Source organism: Podarcis filfolensis, assembly GCF_964270895.1.
Source record: "Podarcis filfolensis genome assembly, chromosome: Z".
In the NCBI taxonomy this organism is placed as follows: domain Eukaryota; kingdom Metazoa; phylum Chordata; class Lepidosauria; order Squamata; family Lacertidae; genus Podarcis; species Podarcis filfolensis.
The window spans coordinates 2,413,406-2,432,804 of NC_139617.1; the positions used below are offsets into that span (position 1 = coordinate 2,413,406).

Below are 19,399 nucleotides of genomic sequence, written 5' to 3' on the forward strand. Positions count from 1 at the left end.
GAGAGCTTCATTTGTTGGTTGCACCTTTTTTGAGACATCACCTACTTAAAAAAACCGCTTTTGTGATGGTGGTTATTACATTTTGTTTAAACACACTGGGCAATTTTTAACAGAAAGGTTGGTTATGAATATTCCTTCATCATAAATTTAAAATGCACACATTGAAAACTCAGGAACAATTTTTTTCTTCATTTTCTGTTGCATGAGATTTTTCAACTGTTCTTATGTTCTTTAAATGCTGATTTCAAATCTGAAATCAATTTTTGTGTACGTGCTATAGTTATCTTTCAATTTCTGACTTTTGCTGATATGTCATATTTACACTGGGGATAAGTGGACACTGACACGTTGATCTACCCTAACCACATGGTAAATATTGTTTTGTAAACTTAATTTTTCTTTATTTTTATAGTTTTGTAACCTAAATATTTGTATTTTTCAGACTGGACCATGGCTTCTTCAAGTAGACAAAAATGTGTAAACAAGCCTGATGCCTTTTGTTATGCTATTTTTGTCTGGTCAATATGAAGAGTATCGGCAAGAAAAACTGACATTCTGTCACCCTATCCCAGTATTCCTTCAGCAATTAGTCCTATCCTGCACTCTGAGGAACTCCCAATTCCAGTTTTTAAGGGGTTTGTCTCTTCTGAAGATGAAGGAAGTGAACATGGTGAAGAGCACAACTGGATCATCTGTGTGGATCTCAAAATGGTCAACTTCTTGCTTGGACAACAGAAAGGCTTTACCAAGTACCTGAATAACAACAGCTTGTGGATACCACTAGGAAACAAAAATAGCAGTCATTTGTCTGATCCTTGGGTTCTCGCCAAACCACGGGAACCCCAAAAGGCATACTCTTCTGTTTTCCTTTTGTCCAGTCTCTAAGCATTTCCTCACAATTCTGACAAACAATATGCGGAGCCCATTTCTTACCTTGGTCGCCCAGAGGAATTTCAAAATAGCTTTTATAGGCATGCCTCACAATCGCTGTTATATTGCGTCTTTGACGAGGAAGTGTATAGCAGCCACATACATAACAAAAGGCATCAGGCTTGTTTTTACATTTTTGTCTACTTGAAGAAGCCATGGTCCGATCTGAAAAATACAAATATTTAGGTTACAAAACTATAAAAATAAAGAAAAATTAAGTTTGCAAAACGATAATTACCATGTGGTTAGGGTAGATCAACGTGTCAGTGTCCACTTATCCCCAGTGTAAATATGACATATCGGCAAAAGTCAGAAATTGAAAGATAACTATAGCACGTACACAAAAATCGATTTCAGATTTGAAATCAGCATTTAAAGAACAGAAGAACAGTTGAAAAATCTCATGCAACAGAAAATGAATTTTCCCCCCCTCAGTGTACTGTATATCCCAAGGGAATACATTTTTTTTGCATACCTCCAACTACATAGATATACATGTCATTTTCAATGCTATACATGTCACATTCAATGCTATATAAGTCACTTACATTTATACTCATATGATGCTACTTTAGCTATGTGTTTAATAAAATATTGAATTCTTGCATTGTGAAAAACAAAGATTATGGTGAAAAGTGAAAAACATCAATTGCAAAAAAAAAAACCCTAGTGCTTACAGAACAAAACCAACTTCAGATATGAAATCAGCATGTCAAAATTAGGTTAGAACAACTGCAGGTGTCAGTGCAACAAAATTTTTGTTTCCCAGTGAAATTGATTGCAGATGAACATCTTGGAGAACAGAAGCTGAAGTTCACATCATGTCAAAATTGCATATATATTTATCTGTCTGAAAAGTTATTTGTTAGCATGTAAACTTTTCTTAACATTGGAAATCAGTTGATTCGATCTTTGATAGTAAATTTTTTCAAGTGACATGACAAAGAGTGGTAAGATAGATTGTGCAGGATATTCTGATGTCCTATGTAGCTTTGGTATTAAACAGACAAACAGCTCTCTGATCTTAAAATAAATTGTCCCAATATGAGAAGGTTATCAGAGATAGATATACTTGTTTAAATTAGTGGTTCCCCAACTTTCCCCCCTGTGGTCCTCTTGAAAACTGCTAGGGGTCTTGGTGTACCACTACATCATTTTTCAGCCTGTTGTACCAATTGTAATGTGTTGGGCTAGGTACCATATGATTTTAAATTGTCTTTTTATTGCCGCTTTTATTTCTTACAGTTCCTAGAATTCAAATTGTAATATAGTGAAAGATAATATAAGAAGTAAAAGAAGCAATAAAAATACAATTAAAAATAATATAAATATTTAATGTGAACCCACTGCAGACCACTTGAATGAAGCTTGTGGACCACTGGTGATCCTTGGATCACAGTTTGTAACTCTTTGCCTAAACTATATGATCCTAACATTATCTTGTCATGGCTTCTTTAGATTTTAGTCAGCACATGATGATTTGGGAGAGCACTACCAAAAAGTAGCCATCTGTCCTCCGTCAGACCTTCCAGTTGACAGTATCCTTCTTTCTTAAATTGTAGTGTTCAGAACTGGATAAAGGACTCCAAGGTGATCAAGGCAGAATAGAGCAATACTATGACTTCCCTTGATCTGGATGTTCTACTTTTGTTGATGTAGTCTAGAATAGCAATAACTTTTTTTGCTACAGCATAACACTGTTGGCTCGTGTAAATTAAGCTTGTGGTCTACAAAGACCCCTACATTTTTTTCACATGTATTACTGGCAAGCCAGGTTTCCCCATCTTACATTTGTGCAGTTTGGTCTTTGTGCCTAAGTGTAGATTCTGAAATTTTCCCTATTGAAATTCATTTTGTTAGTTAGCTGCCATGTTCTCCTATCTGTTAAGGTTATCTTGAATTCTGATTCTGTATTCTGTGGCATCAGGTACCCCTTTCAGTTTGGTGTCCTCTGCAAATTTGACAAGCATCCCCTCCATTCTTTCATTCAACTCGTTTATAAAGGTGTTGAACAACAAGGGGCCCAGGACAGAACCCTGCAGCTGCCCTCTTGTCCCGTCTCCCTAGGATGACGAGGAACCATTAGTGGGCAGTCTTTGGATTTGGTCAGTCAGATGAAGTTGACTGTACTGGGGATTCACTTGGCTTAGCAAGGATGGCAGTGCTAAAGGTTTCACAGAAATGGTGGGCTGTGAGAAGCGGGGTGGAGAGAAAGGTATAATCTATGCAGCCTTCCTCAAACAGGTTCTCTCCATATGTTTGACAGCAGCTCCCAACAGCTGAGAGAGTGCAACTGGAGAACACCAGGTTGCGATAGTTTGTGAAACTGAGTCTTAAAATCCTGTACTAGAAACCTTTGGTGCACTTTCATTAGCCATTTCATCAGACGTACATCTTTCTGCAATCCTGGCTTGAAGAAACAAACTTCCAAAACTAGCCCCCCCAAATGACCCCACTGTGGAGCTCTAGTTAACACTCTGCATAGACTTGAATAGTTATGAATGCTGTTTAATTAGCCACCTACTCCTTAATTTTCTTGTCAAATTGATATTCAGCTCTTGAAGGATGTTGCTTCTCTGTCAGCTGGATAAGATCATGTAACCTAAAGCGTTTTCTGTGGGAGTAGCTGCTGTTTAGTTGCTTGTTCATGGCAAATTAATTGTTTTTGGGGAAAGAGAAATGAGGAAGGAGTGGTGGTTGGCTGTTAGATGCATTTCAGATTTTAATAACTTTTAATTTTAGCTTTCAGCCTGTCATGCTTGCATATTTCTGAAGGGCACCCCCCCTCCCCAAGTTAAATTTGTCTGAGGACATTGAGCCCCTTGAAGAAAGAGTGGGATCAAAATATGATCTGTGTAGAACTCTTTTGTTTCTCTTTAGTAACACAGTCCAGAACAGAAGGCCCAAGCTGCATTCAGAGCAGTTAAAATAGATTCTCACTGTTGGGAAAGACCCTTAGGACCTTTGCAGGTCCAGCCCTGCCCTTAAAGGCTTCCGTGGAAAAGATTTCTGTGTCGCTTTCAACAAATATTCAGTGATTGAAATTGTTCCTTCCCCCTTAAAATTTCACCGGAATTAGTTGCCCATGTGTTTGTGAGCTTGGTTCAAAGGGTTAGTGATTATCTTTCAAGTCCAGTGCAGTTTGGTACAATGGGACTGTTCCTCCCCGTCAAGCATCTTTATTAAAGTTTATCAGCAGAGGCCCTCTGCTTTTCACTAACATTTGAAGCACGTTTGATTGGGATTCGGGTGAGAGCTTTTTTCTAGGTGGAAGCTCCTTCCTGCAGAAAGGCTGCCCTGCCCTTTCTTTAATGGCGCTTCTGCGGCATGGCAGAAACCTTCCTCATTAGGAAGGCTTTGGTGCTATAAACAACATCACCCACCAGGCCTGCATTGTTCTCCTGTCTTCCCAGTGCCACATGTTGCTACTACTTAACAAGGATCGGGTGGAAGGGCAAGACGGGGGAGCTCTGTGTAGGTGTAGTGGTAGAGCCAAATCAGTGCTGCTACCACTCCAGGCAATCAGAGACCCTGAGGATGTCTAAGGCTTTGACCACCTGGCCTGAGACGTAGGGAGGGTCTAGGGTGAAGGAATCTGCTTAATGTGTTGTAGTGATCTCCTCTGTTGTTATGTGTGAGGTGTTTGCCAGATCTATCCTCCAAGCTTCCATCAGAAAGTTTGGTGTGTTCTTCCATTGCCTCTCCTTGCTGCCATTCCAGAGGTAGATCAGTTCCAAGAGTGTTGGAGAATTCTGTTGGTTCTAGTCTCTTTGTTGTTGTGATCTGTGTTGATCCGTGATCTGTGTTGATCCTCTTGTGATAAGATCGAAGGGGAAGCCCCAGCAATATTTAATTCTAGCTTTTTGCAGTTTAATTCTGTAAGCACATAAAGCCTCCCGCCCCCCAGCCCCGTGTTTCAGAAGCCAGACCTTCATTACCATAACTGGACTGTTTTTATAATGATATTAGGTTCCACAGTTTGTTCCACATTTCCTCTTTCTTCCTGTAACGGGCAGAGCAGACAATTATATCATGGAGGAAGTACCCTCAGTTTGGGTCTGAGTGCTTTCGTGTGCCTGTTCAAAACCAGCTGCAGAGATTATGAGGTCTGGAAGCATTGATTTAAGCCATGTGACAATAAAATGTGCAAGATCATTTCCTTCCATGCCCTCTTCAAAAGAACGAAAATGTAAAATTATTCTCCTATTTAAATTTTCTGCATCTTCAGTCATGTTGCGTATATCTTTTACTAATTATTTGATATTTTTGTAATGGATTTGGCTTAATTCTTTTGTTGTTTTCTGTTAAAGAGTCAAGCCTTGTGTTAAGTTCTGTCAGTTTTGATTCCATTGGAAGCATTAGTTCTTTTCAAGTGTTTTTAATAAGCTCCTTTATAGCATCATAGTTCTGCAAATTCTTCTCTAAGTTATTGCTTCCATGTTCTTTCTCAAACAAGGAAGAGGCCTCTTTTGAGGGTGGTGCCATCTTGGCTGCTGTCTCCATTATTGTCTTCATCACTGCCCTCTCTCAGGCAGGAAGAATTAAGAGACATCATCTTTTACTTTCAGCTTTTCTGAATGCTTTTGCATTCCCCTCTCCTTTCTTCAAGGTTTGGGTTTTTTTAGGCAGCAGGGGCTTTTGTTCCAAGCTGTTTTTCTGGGCTTTGGAGGAGAGCTTAGAGCAGAGCTTTCCAAACTGTGTGTCGTGACATGTTAGCGTGTCGGCTGCAGTGTGTAGGTGTGTTGCATAAATGCTCCCCATGCTCCTCCTGGGGCTGGAAGGGGGTTAGTTTAACCTCTGGGTTGCTAGTACAGTAAAAGTGAATTACCATGTCATGAAATGATGCATGTCTAAAAATGAAAAGTTTGGAAAGCTCTGAGTTTAACTGGCCATCGTATTTCCATCGTGGCCATCCCCCCGACTGGCTGAAGAATTGATGGTTTCTTCTCCCGCTGTCCTTAGGACAGTTTGAGGCAGTCCATGCTCTGTTCATCTGTACATTTTTTTCCTCAGGTAAGTGAACTTGTGTACACCAGGTCAGATGATTGAAGGAAAATAACTTGAATCCTGCTTCCACCTTTGCTTTGCACAGCTCAGTTGTCACTCAGCTGCTGTGCTTTGTAGCTTGCCCATTAAAAGAAGAGTCATGAACATCAGTTTAAACCAGGCATAGGCAAACTCTGGCCCTCCAGATATTTGGGACTACAATTCCCATCATCCCTAGCTAACAGGACCAGTTGTCAGGGATGATGGGAATTGTAGTCCTAAACTTCTGGAGGGCCAGAGTTTGCCTATGCCTGGTTTAAATGCATGCTCTTAATCTGTTCACATAATCACCAGAAGGTGGCATTACTGATTTTGAATAAACATCACCTCACTTTCTGGGTCTTAAACTTCATTGTGTAATAACTTTGCCCCTGGGTGCTGCAGAGTGTGACAGAAATTTGTGCAGCTAAGATTCTTCAATGTAGAGGGAGCTGCCATATTGATCTGTTTTTATCCTAAGCTGCCGTCTAATTCACTCCTGTCATATTGACAAAGCTTCACTCCCCCCTCTCCCAAATGTGAAGTTTATAGCAGGCTTACCTAGGAATTGGACCAAATCATAATTCTTCGGAAAGCAGGAATATACAGTGGTACCTCAGGTTACATACGCTTCGGGTTACATATGTTTCAGGTTGCAGACTCCGCTAACCCAGAAATAGTGCTTCAGGTTAAGAACTTTGCTTCAGGATGAGAACAGAAATCGCGCCGCAGCGGCGCTGCAGCAGTGGGAGGCCCCCATTAGCTAAAGTGGTGCTTCAGGTTAAGAACAGTTTCATTTTTTTTAAAAAAGATATTTATTGGGATTTTACAAAAAACAAAAATTTACAAAATGAAAAAACCAACAGAGAAAAGTAAAAAATAGGAAAGGAATACAAAAAATACAAAAATTCATAGAAGAATAAACAAGAAAAAGAAAATACAAAATACAGAAAACAAATAGATAGGAAAAAATTTAAAAAGCAAATCCAATTTTTGATATCTTTAAGTTCATTTGCTTGTTTCCTTGACCTCCTCACACCTCCCCCTTTTGTATTCCCATTTACATAATCAATTCAGCAAATCCTTACCCTTTTTCATTTATCTTAACTCTATATCATAGCATATTATAACTCAATATTTTCGTCCATTTATCAGTTCATTTTTTACATATTCTTATTAACTTTTGTTGCTAATTACCACTTATTGCCAATCCAAACATAATTTTAACATTCATTAATTTTACAATATTTCTGAAGATAAACTTTAAATTTCTTCCAGTCTTCCTCCACCGCCTCTTCTCCCAGGTCTCGGATTCTGCCAGTCATTTCCGCCAGTTCCATATAGTCCATCATCTTCATCTGCCACTCTTCCAGGGTGGGTAGCTCTTGTGTCTTCCAATACTTTGCAATAAGTATTCTTGCTGCTGTTGTTGCGTACATAAAGAAAGTTCTATCCTTCTTTGGTACCAATTGGCCGACTATGCCCAAGAGAAAGGCCTCTGGCTTCTTCAGGAAGGTATATTTAAATACTTTTTTCATTTCATTATATATCATTTCCCAGAAAGCCTTAATCTTTGGGCACGTCCACCAAAGGTGAAAGAATGTACCTTCATTTTCTTTACATTTCCAACATTTATTATCGGGCAAATGATATATTTTTGCAAGCTTGACTGGTGTCATGTACCACCTGTATATCATTTTCATAATATTCTCTCTTAGGGCATTACATGCCGTAAATTTCATACCTGTGGTCCACAACTGTTCCCAGTCAGCAAACATTATGTTATGACCGACATCTTGTGCCCATTTAATCATAGCAGATTTAACTGTTTCATCCTGCGTGTTCCATTTTAGCAGCAAGTTATACATTCTTGAAAGTGTTTTAGTTTTGGGTTCTAACAATTCAGTTTCCAATTTTGATTTTTCCACCTGGAAGCCAATTTTTTTATCCGAATTATAGGCCTCTCTTATTTGATAATAATGAAGCCAATCTCGCACCTTGTCTTTTAATTTCTCAAAGCTCTGCAATTTCAGTTTGTCTCCTTCTTGTTCCAATATTTCCCAATATTTCGGCCATTTGGCCTCCATATTGGACTTTTTCAGAGCCTTTGCTTCCATTGGTGACAACCACCTTGGGGTTTTATTCTCCAATAAGTCTTTGTATCTTATCCAAACATTAAACAATGCTTTCCTGACAATATGGTTTTTGAATGCTTTATGTGCTTTAACCTTGTCGTACCACAAATATGCATGCCACCCAAAGACATTGTTGAAACCTTCTAAATCCAAAATATCTGTGTTCTCAAGAAGCAGCCATTCTTTCAGCCAGCAAAATGCGGCCGATTCATAATAAGGTTTAAGGTCTGGCAGGGCAAATCCACCTCTTTCTTTTACATCAGTTAATATTTTAAATTTTATTCTGGGCTTCTTGCCCTGCCAGACAAATCTAGAAATATCTCTCTGCCACTTCTTGAAACAGTCCATCTTGTCCAAAATTTGCAAAGATTGAAACAAAAATAACATTTTTGTCAATACATTCATCTTTATAGCCGCAATTCTGCCCAACAAGGAAAGCTTCAAGTTTGACCATATTTCTAAATCTTTTTTCACTTCTGTCCAACATTTCTCATAATTATCTTTAAATAAGTTTAAGTTCTTAGCAGTCATGTTAACCCCCAAATATTTAACTTTCTTCACTAATGTTAAACCTGTCTCCTTCTGAAACCTCTCTTTCTCAATTGGTGTTAAATTTTTCTCAAGAACTTTAGTTTTTGACTTGTTCAACTTAAATCCTGCCACCTGACCAAATTCTTGAATCAGTTCTAAAACTCTTTTCGTACTAGATTCTGGCTCCTGTAACGTTAAAACTAGGTCATCTGCAAAAGCCTTTAGTTTGTATTGTTTAGCTCCGACCTCAGGTTAAGAACAGTTTCAGGTTAAGAACGGGCCTCCAGAACGAATTAAGTACTTAACCCGAGGTACCACTGTAGCACCAAAATGATACAGCATCATTGACAGTCTGATAATACATATGTTTACTTGGAAGTAAGCCCCCCCCCCTTGATAACACTTGCATCTTTTGTTTAAACACATAGATTACACAAAGTCAACCTGAGTAGTCACACACATTGTAACTAAGTTTGAACAGGTCTTTAATTTGAATTTTCTGTGACCCTACAAGTGCTGAATTATATGAATGGGAAACTGATGCTGCCATTTTGTTCAGAATATCACTTTTAATAAGCAGGTACATCAATGCTGGCCTGAGGTACATAAAGGACAAGATGTTAATCATTTGTTCTAATTCACTGTTTGTATTCTCTTCTTAGATAAGGCCCCACTAGTGTTCATCCAGATTTCTGGCCAAGTCCCCAGTCCTCTTAATACCAGTGGTATAGAAGCATTAAGTACTCCTAAACCTTCCACTGGGTGCAGTATCCCTTCCAGAAGACCCTGTTGCACATTCTGTATTCCTTTAGCTTCATTTTGGTGCTATAAGCACTATGATGGGGGCACATCCTTCTGGAGCGGAGGAGCAGAGAAACCCTGGTCTACTGATAGTGCCCTGTTTTTGACCTCTTAAGGCTTTATTATTCAGAAACTGAAAACGAAACTATACTTTTGGGTAAGTTCCTCTCTTGAGAAATGCCTGTGGACTATCACGTTTTCCGTAAAGTCTGCTTTTGCTAGAAATGTCTTATCTTCCAGAGGTGGATCTAACAGAAACATGGCTTTGGATTGTTTGTTACCAGCATGTCAGCCGAATACCCCCCCAACCTCCAGAAAACAATTTAAAAACAAAATTAAAAAGCAGTTTTAAAGAATGTAAACAGTATTCTCTGCTGGGTAGCAGCAGTCCTTTTATAGTCTATCAGGCCCTGTCCTAGGCCTGGTGGAGAGAGGCAGGAGCAGGACCCTCAGACTCTCAGCAGGTGCTCTGTGTCTTGTGTGTGCGCGCACTTGCATTGCTCTGTCCCTAAACTGTAATGAACTTCTTAATGATCCTGAGTCTCACACCTGCAGGCAACTTGACTAGGAGGAAATTAGTATGAGGGTATTTTTCCTATGATTTTTGGGCGGTGGGGTGGGGGGAACAGGAAGGAGGATACAGTGTGAAGTTGAAGTTTTCCTCTAATCCTTGCTTTCATTACATAGCTGAATAGAACAGAATTGTGTGTTTGTATTATATTTAATGGTGTTTGGAAAGGACAAATGTACTGTGGAAAAACCTTTTAAGACCTCAAGCTGTCTAGATCTTACATGATTTAAAGGTCACAATTTGAGGCCAGCTAGGGGCTCCGGAGCGCAACGGGAGGCGCGGTGCTGAGAGTCAATTGCTCCTTCCGTGGGGTGAAGCCGCACAGCTGTTGCCGGAGAGCGCTGACCTTTTTCCTGTGACAATTCGGCTGCTAAACAACTACCCGTGAGTAGGTGAAGCTTAAGAAATTGGGACTAAAGGAAGAAAAAAGGGATTAATTTGGCACTGAAGCGGGAAGGCGTAAACAGGAAGTCCGCCTTCCGTTTCTGTACACAGATCAAAGCAAAGACGCTTCAAAGCTAAGACCTGGAGAGCGGTGCTTTTAAAGCTCTAAATCCGAACGTTAAAGCGAAAGAACCCCCCCCCCAGGTTAGTGGGGGGGGAGAGGGAAAAGTGACTTAATTTTTCTGGGAAAAATAGAGACAACTATTTAATTCCTGGGAACGGACTGCCAGGTTCATTAGAACTGTTGCATTGAGAGTCGCACTATTTATAGACATTGTAACTTTTTAATGGTTAACTCTGCAAAGGAGATACTTGTTGAAGGTCTTCTCTGGACTTGAAACTGTTGCTTGTATTTTTTTCTGAGGGGACTTAAGAAAGTTGGAAAAGATTTTTTATTGTAACTTTAATGACTGCTACAGTGTCCCCCTAGAGGAACATTGAAGTTGTACACCCAGCTGGGGGATTTTTCCACTCTGGACTTTGGGGATTTTCCACGGCAAGATTTGACCGTGGGACTGACCTTGATTCATAGACAAAAGTGTGATGACAGATAGGACAACAAGATCGGGTAAGGCCAGAGTGCAGCAGGCCAGTATAGTTTCCCAGCAATGCAGATCATCTGTTCCCGGCCCTCCTGTGACACAGGGGGAAGATTTTGCACAAGTTGAGTCAAAAGGAATGGCTTCAGAAGGGGATTTTACTTCTGTGTTAAATAAAATTTTTGAAAAATTGGAAGGCCTAAGCAAACAAGCAAACAATCAACTAAAATAGATAATCTGGGACAGAAGGTGAACTCCAATACAGAATCTATTGAAAAACTGCTGGAAGAATCTGCGTCTAATCAAAAAATAGCTGAGGAAGCAAAAGAAAAAGCAGTGGCTGTAGAGGAAGAAATAAAACCTATGCGTAAACAGATTGGGGATCATCAGTCACTTCTGTCTATGATTGAACTGAGGGAGAAACAGACCAATCTGAGGATCAGGGCAGTACCGGAACTTGAAAAAGATAACTTAAGTGACTATCTTACGCAGGAATTTGGAAAATTTTGGAATTTGGAGCTGGAGAAAGACTTTAAGATAGTAAGTGCGTTCAGACTTGGAAGAGGAGGGAGAAAAAACAGGGTGAGAGACTGTTTGGTTACCCTCCGAACGAAAGAAGAGAGAGATAAAATACTGAGTGCGCACTTCCAGAGGACTTTGGAGATTAACGACTCGAGAGTGGAGATTTTTAAGGATATACCGAAACATGTATTGGATCTTAGAACCAACTACGGAGATCTGGTGGCCCTACTGAGAAGAAACAGAATTGTTTTTAGGTGGGAATTCCCCCAGGGACTATCTTTTACCTTTAAAGGGAAAAAGTTCAAAATAAGATCAGTGGAAGATAAGGAAAAATTTTTGAGAGACCACGAAGAAGACCTGCAAAAAGAAGTACTAGAAGAGCTAAGAGCTTTAAGATCAGGAGTACTAGACATAGCACCACCACCTTTGGGACTGGACAAACAAAAAAAAAGTGATACCACCGTCAGAACAAGAAGAACTTTTGGGAGCAGTTGGAGGAAAATAGAATAACCACATCATGTCTCTGCAATTATTAAGTTGGAATATTCATGGATTTAATTCCCCGGAGAAGAGGAAGAAAGTCTTTCATTTATTGAAAAAGGAACAATTGGACTTAATTTGTTTACAGGAAACTCATGTGATAAGGCTTCACAGGAAAGTACTGATTAATAAAAGATTGGGTCAAGAGTTTATTTCATCAGACAAGGTTAAAAAGAGAGGAGTTGTTATTTATGCCAAAGAGAGCCTATCACCGAAATTTGTTTTTAAAGATGAACAAGGAAGATTTGTGGCAATTGAGATTCAATCACAAGGAGAAATTTTTTTTGATTGTAGGAGTTTATGCACCAAATGAGGGGAAATCTGAATTCTTCAGGAAATTGCATGAGACATTGCTTGACTACATGGACTATAACATTATCTTGATGGGAGATATGAATGGAGTGGTATCTACAGATATGGATAAGTCGCAGAGACAGGTTGTAACTAAAGATAGCAGACTACCAAAAACCTTTTTTGAATTGACTGACAATATAGACTTGATTGACATTTGGAGAACCAAGAACCCCCTTGGAAGAGAGGGAACATTCTTCTCTGAAGCCAACATGACATGGACAAGAATTGACCAAATATGGATAACTAGAGGACTGGCACCTAAGACTTGAAAAGTGGAAATTTGCCCAAAAACTTGCTCCGACCATAATGCGGTGAAGATGGAGATGAAACTAACACCAATCGGTTCCTTCAGATGGAGGATGAATGACACCTTATTTAGAAATCAAGAGGTTACCAAGAAGGCCCAAAAAATCTTGAGAGATTATTTTGAGATAAATTTGAACACCACGGTGGAAAAAAGAGTAATCTGGGACGCAAGCAAAGTGGTCATGAGAGGGTTTCTGATTCAACAGAACGCAATAAAGAAGAGAATTCAAAATGAGAAAAAAGATAAAATCTTGGAAAAAATAAAAGAAGGAGAGAAGAAATTAAGAGCGAAACCAAAGTCGCAAGAGATTCTGAGAGAAATAAAACTATATCAAATACAATACATGAAAATGATAAATCAGGAAGTAGAATGGAAAATTAAGCAGATGAGACAAAAGACATTTGAATCGGCTAATAAATGCGGGAAACTGCTAGCTTGGCAGATGAAAAAAAGACAAAAATTAAACACCATTACAAATTTGGATGTGGAAGGAAAGAACATACAGAATCCATTGGAGATTAGAAAGTGTTTCCAGAGATATTTTAAACAACTATACACACAAGGGCCACAGAAAGAGACTGATTTAGACCAATTTTTAAGAACAAATGGATTACAAAAAATCTCTCAAGAAAATAAGATAATGTTGAATCACAAAATTACAGAACAGGAGGTTGAAGGTGCCATCCAGAACATGCAGTTGGGTAAATCTCCAGGGCCGGATGGTCTTACCTCCAAATACTATAGATCTCTGAAAGACTGGTTAATTCAGCCACTAAAGGAGGTCTGTAATGAAATTCTGGAGGGGGGAAAGGCGCCAGAGTCGTGGAAGGAAGCTTACATTACACTTACACCGAAAACTGAGTCTGAAAAGACACAACTTAAGAACTACCGCCCCATATCCCTGCTTAATGTGGATTACAAAATTTTTGCTGATATCTTGGCTAATAGATTAAAAAAGGTATTAGTTGAAGAGATACATAAAGATCAAGCCGGCTTTCTCCCAGGTAGACATTTGTCTGACAATACGAGGAACATAATTAATATTTTGGAGAAGCTGCAAGTGAACATCAATACCAAAGCAGTTTTAATTTTTATAGATGCGGAAAAAGCTTTTGATATGATTTCTTGGAATTTTATGAAGAAAAATCTTCAGGGAATGGGGGTGGGCCAAGGGTTTGAAAATGGTATAAGTGCAATTTACTCAGAACAAAAGGCTAAGTTAATAGTTAATAATGTGATGACAGAGGAATTTAAGATAGAGAAAGGGACACGACAAGGCTGCTCAATTTCCCCATTGCTTTTTATTTCGGTTCTGGAGGTTTTGCTGAATATGATTAGAAGGGACCGTCTGATTAAAGGTATTCAGGTCAGAGCCAAACAATATAAATTGAAAGCTTTTGCAGATGACCTAGTTTTGACGTTACAGGAGCCAGAATCTAGTACGAAAAGAGTATTAGAATTGATTCAAGAATTTGGTCATGTGGCAGGATTTAAGCTGAACAAGTCAAAAACTAAAGTGCTTGAGAAAAACTTAACACCGATTGAGAAAGAGAGGTTTCAGAAGGAGAATGGTTTAACATTAGCTAAGAAAGTTAAATATTTGGGGGTTAATATGAGTGCTAAGAACTTAAACTTATTTAAAGATAACTATGAGAAATGTTGGATAAAAGCGAAAAAAGACTTGGAAATATGGTCAAATTTGAAGCTTTCCTTGTTGGGTCGAATTGCAGCTATAAAGATTAATGTATTGCCAAAAATGTTATTTTTGTTTCAATCATTGCAAATATTGGACAGGATGGACTGTTTCAAGAAGTGGCAGAGAGACATTTCCAGATTTGTCTGGCAGGGCAAGAAGCCTAGAATAAAATTTAAAATATTAACTGACGCAAAGGAAAGAGGTGGATTTGCCCTGCCAGACATTAAACTTTATTATGAATCAGCAGCATTCTGCTGGTTAAAAGACTGGCTGCTTCTTGAGAACACAGACATTTTGGACCTAGAAGGTTTTAATAACGTTTTTGGATGGCATGCATATTTGTGGTATGACAAGGTTAAAGCACATAAAGCATTTAAAAACCATATTGTCAGAAAAGCATTGTTCAGTGTCTGGATAAGATACAAAGATTTACTGGAAAATAAAACCCCAAGGTGGTTGTCACCAATGGAAGCGAAAGCTCAGGAAAAGCTCAATATGGAGGCCAATTGGCCGAAATATTGGGAAATATTGGAACAAGAAGGAGACAAATTGAAATTGCAGAGTTTTGAGAAATTAAAAGATAAAGTGCGAGACTGGCTTCATTATTATCAAATAAGAGAGGCCTATAATTTGGATAAAAAAATTGGCTTCCAGGTGGAAAAATCAAAATTGGAAACAGAATTGTTAGATCCCAAAACTAAGATACTTTCAAGAATGTATAACTTGCTGTTAAAATGGAATACGCAGGATGAAACAGTTAAATCTACTATGCTTAAATGGGCACAAGATATTGGTCATAACATTATGTTTGCTGACTGGGAACAGTTGTGGACCACCGGTATGAAATTTACGGCATGTAATGCCTTAAGAGAGAATATTATGAAAATGATATACAGGTGGTACATGACACCAGTCAAGCTTGCAAAAATCTATCATTTGCCCGATAATAAATGTTGGAAATGTAAAGAAAATGAAGGTACATTCTTTCACCTTTGGTGGACGTGCCCAAAGATTAAGGCTTTCTGGGAGATGATATATAATGAAATGAAAAAGGTATTTAAATATACCTTCCTGAAGAAACCAGAGGCCATTCTCCTGGGCATAGTCGGCCAATTGGTGCCAAAGAAGGATAGAACTTTCTTTATGTATGCGACAACAGCAGCAAGAATACTTATTGCAAACTATTGGAAGACACAAGAGCTACCCACCCTGGAAGAGTGGCAGATGAAGGTGACGGATTATATGGAATTGGCGGAAATGACTGGCAGAATCCGAGACCTGGGAGAAGAGTTGGTGGAAGAAGACTGGAAGAAATTTAAAGACTATCTTCAGAAATACTGTAAAATTAATGAATGTTAAAATGATGTTGGATTGAAAATAAGTGGCATTAGCAACAAAGTTAATAAGAATATGCAAAAATGAATTGATAATGGATGAAAATATAGAGTTATAATATGTTAAGATACAGAGTTAAGATAAAAGAAAGAGGGTAAGGATTTGCTGATTTGATTATTTAAATGGGAATACAAAAAGGGGAGGTGTGAGGAAGCCAAGGAAATAAGCTAATGAGTTCAAAGTTACAAAGTTCAAAGTCTTTTGTATTTTGTATTTTTATTCTTCTTTTTTCTTTTTCATGTATTTTTCTATGTTCTTTTTTTGTATCTTTTTCTTTTTGTATGACCTTTTTTCAGTTTGTAAACTTATGTTTTTGTAAAACTTCAATAAATATCTTTAAAAAAACAAACAAACAAACAAACAAACAAACAAACTGTAATGAACTTCTTAATGATCCCGAGTCTCACACCTGCAGGCAACTTGACTAGGAGGAAATTAGTATGAGGGTATTTTTCCTATGATTTTTGGGCGGTGGGGTGGGGGGAACAGGAAGGAGGATACAGTGTGAAGTTGAAGTTTTCCTCTAATCCTTGCTTTTATTACATAGCTGAATAGAACAGAATTGTGTGTTTGTGTTATATTTAATGGTGTTTGGAAAGGACAAATGTACTGTGGAAAAACCTTTTAAGACCTCAAGCTGTCTAGATCTTACATGATTAAAAGGTCACAATTTGAGGCCAGCTTAACCTATAATTCCAACCCTGTATAGCAGTGACATGTCATCTGAGAAGCAGATAAATGTGATCCCTGGTGTATAAGGATGCGTTAATTCAACAGTTCTATTAATTAATTAATGTTTTATTGAGTAGATTCCATATTTAGTTATCGCTTAATTGGTAATTGTGTGATTTTCCTTTTCTGGCACGCTTTATATTGTCCTAGAGATGAAGGTGTTTTTGAAAGAGCGTGCAGTGCCTATGCATAGTTGCATTTATTGCCACATGGATCTTGCAAGTTCTGGAAAGATGATGGATCCAACTCTTTGGCTGCTAGTAGCAGTAGCTTAAAATATAGCAACTCCATCCTTAAGCCCCCTTATATGAGAACTTTCTTTGATGCAAAGAAGAGGTACTCCCTTGTGTTTTAATTTCCGCATGTTGTTGAGTTCCAAATGGAAAACAAAGTCTACATTTTAGTATAGTACTTGTGTTTGACCTAGAAATTGCAGATAGTGCAGAATGCTGCAGCAGGTTGCTGACAGGAGTGAGAGCTCTGATGAGACGTATACACTGGTTCATGTGCAGTGTGTTACTATTGGTGTATATAAAGCCATTAGCAGCTTGGGACCAGTTTTCTTGTGCGACTGCCTTTCCCTGTATGTCATAGTTGGAAGGGATCCTAAGGGTCATCTAGCTCAACCCCCTGCAATGCAGGAATCTCAACTTGACCGCTTCATTCTCTGCAGCTAGCACTTTTACAGGTGCCGTGTAACACTCATTTGATAGTTCTAAGAAATGGATCTTTCATTGTGGTGGCACCCACAGTTTTCAACTTCCTGCTTGTTGAAATCAGGCAGGCGCCTTCACAGTACTCTTTTCAGCGCTTGCTTAAAATATTTTTGCTTAGGCAAGCCTATGCAGGTATGCAGCTGTTGACGTGATGTCATCTCTTTTACTGTTGATTTCAATTATTTTTAAATGTGCTTAACTGTTTTTTATTCATCATTCTAATATTTATTGTAAATTACTTACAAGTTTTATTACAATCAACTGTCATATAAGTTTTGTTAAGTACAGTAAGAATAAAACACCAAGTGCTTACAGAAGGCGCAGCATTGCTGGGAGTTCTTTTAACCCCTCCCTTGACACTTCTTGGAGGCTATGCCATGTGACCAAGCAAGGAAGACTGTAAACAGAGCATGGATACCCAGTGCACTGACCCTTGATGCTGTTTTCTTGGTTGGGGTCTCTCTTTTCCCCCTTCTATCATGAGCCTTGCTAAACTTACCCTCTTCCATAGCCTTTGGCCTTTCACCTTTAAGATTTCAGCTACTGGCCACTGAAAAAAACCGGTGCTTGGCATCCTAGTGACTTGCAATCTGCTATGAACATTTTGTTTCATCTGCAGCTGAAGCATGTCTTGGCCAGAGTTTGGCACTGCTATTTGCACCCCCAATTTATTGTGCATGTGGTAGAAGAATGTACACCATGTAAAAAAAATGCAGCCCACCATCTGCTCAGATTGCTTTCCGGAAGAAAGATGAGCCAGCAGCTGTCTCAGCTAATATATCCAAGGTTTTCATTGTGATTTAGCATTGTTGTGTTGAAAGGGACTGAAAAGTGTATCTAGTCTGTCCTCCTGACAGAAGACAGAGCCCTATTTTGAAATAACTCTATAAAGAAATCTGAAATCTGAAATCCTCACTCTATAAAGAGGATTTCAGATGGGGTTACTAAGTTGTAACTGTTTTGATGATATGATGCATCTGATCAGATATGTTAACTGAGTTGTGCAATACATGTTTTTATCAAGAAATATTGAGTGATATCTAGCTAAAACATGTTCAGAGTAGACCCATTGAAGTCAGTGGGCTTAAGTAACAAGTCCAATGATTTCAGTGGGTCTTCCTGAAGTATGATGAAAGTATGATGCCCATCTCTAGGTGGCTCCAGCACCTACAGCTCTCCTTAGATGCTCCTGGTTGTTTGGAGCAAGCATCTCCAACCTGGTGTCTTCCTGATGTTTTCAACTACAGCTGCTGTTTTCCCTGACCATTGGCCATCCTGGCTGGGGCTGATGAGAGTTGTAGTCCACACAGCCTGGAGGGCCCCAGGTTGAAAAAGGCTTATCTAGAAAACCGAGCAGCTGAGATATGTGAGCTAAATCCCATGGCAAGATGAAGAGTGTTAATAATGGTCTCATCTGGGGGAAACATTGCTGCCCCTTCCCAATATATAGAACAGTTGAAACACAACCCAATCACTTAGTCTCCCCAGGGGAGCATTTTCTTGAATTTCTGCAGTGTTGGTGATTATTTGGCTTGATTAACTCTGTTCCCACTGGAAGAAGTACTGGTAATTGTTCCAGAAGATTCCAAACCAATGTGTTGCCTTGAGGAAGGTGTGTTGCCTCTTTTCAGAGGTCAGCTCTTTTTTGGGGAGGGGGTTAGGGGTAGGTTCTGAAATGGCTTGCATTTTAGCCTTTGCTTCAGTTGGCTGTACAGCTTTATTGTTCTTACACATTGGTAGTATGGGCTGAAGGCAAAGGTCTGTTTGGAGAGGAGCAGAATTGATGAGTTGCTGGAACTGTTAATACTAATACAGTGGCACCTCAGGTTAAGTACTTAATTCGTTCCGGAGGTCCGTTCTTAACCTGAAACTGTTCTTAACCTGAAGCACCACTTTAGCTAATGGGGCCTCCCGCTGCTGCCGCGCCACCGGAGCACGATTTCTGTTCTCATCCTGAAGCAAAGCTCTTAACCAGAAGCACTATTTCTGGGTTAGTGGAGTCTGTAACCTGAAGCATATGTAACCTGAAGCGTATGTAACCCGAGGTACCACCGTATTGGTGAGCTCTGTGAAATAGCAATTGTTTGATTTACAGTAATGGAGGAGGACTGGGAGCCTCTAAGGGAAAACAAGGTAGACAAGCCATTTCCCTGATCAAATT

General features: G+C 39.1%; 1 protein-coding gene across 8 annotated transcripts in view; it reads left to right on the plus strand.

The window, feature by feature from the left end:
- The window catches only part of KLHL13 (kelch like family member 13), a 1,461,558-nt gene that overhangs the window by 1,398,298 nt on the left and 43,861 nt on the right, over positions 1-19,399 (plus strand). The window contains exon 1 of one of the 8 annotated variants that reach the window (XM_083595408.1): positions 9,289-9,579. The exons of the other annotated variants lie outside the window; for them this stretch is intronic. The gene's annotated coding sequence lies outside the window, so the exon portion shown is untranslated. Of the gene's footprint in view, positions 1-9,288; positions 9,580-19,399 lie in introns of those variants that run through there. 8 annotated transcript variants of the gene reach the window in all.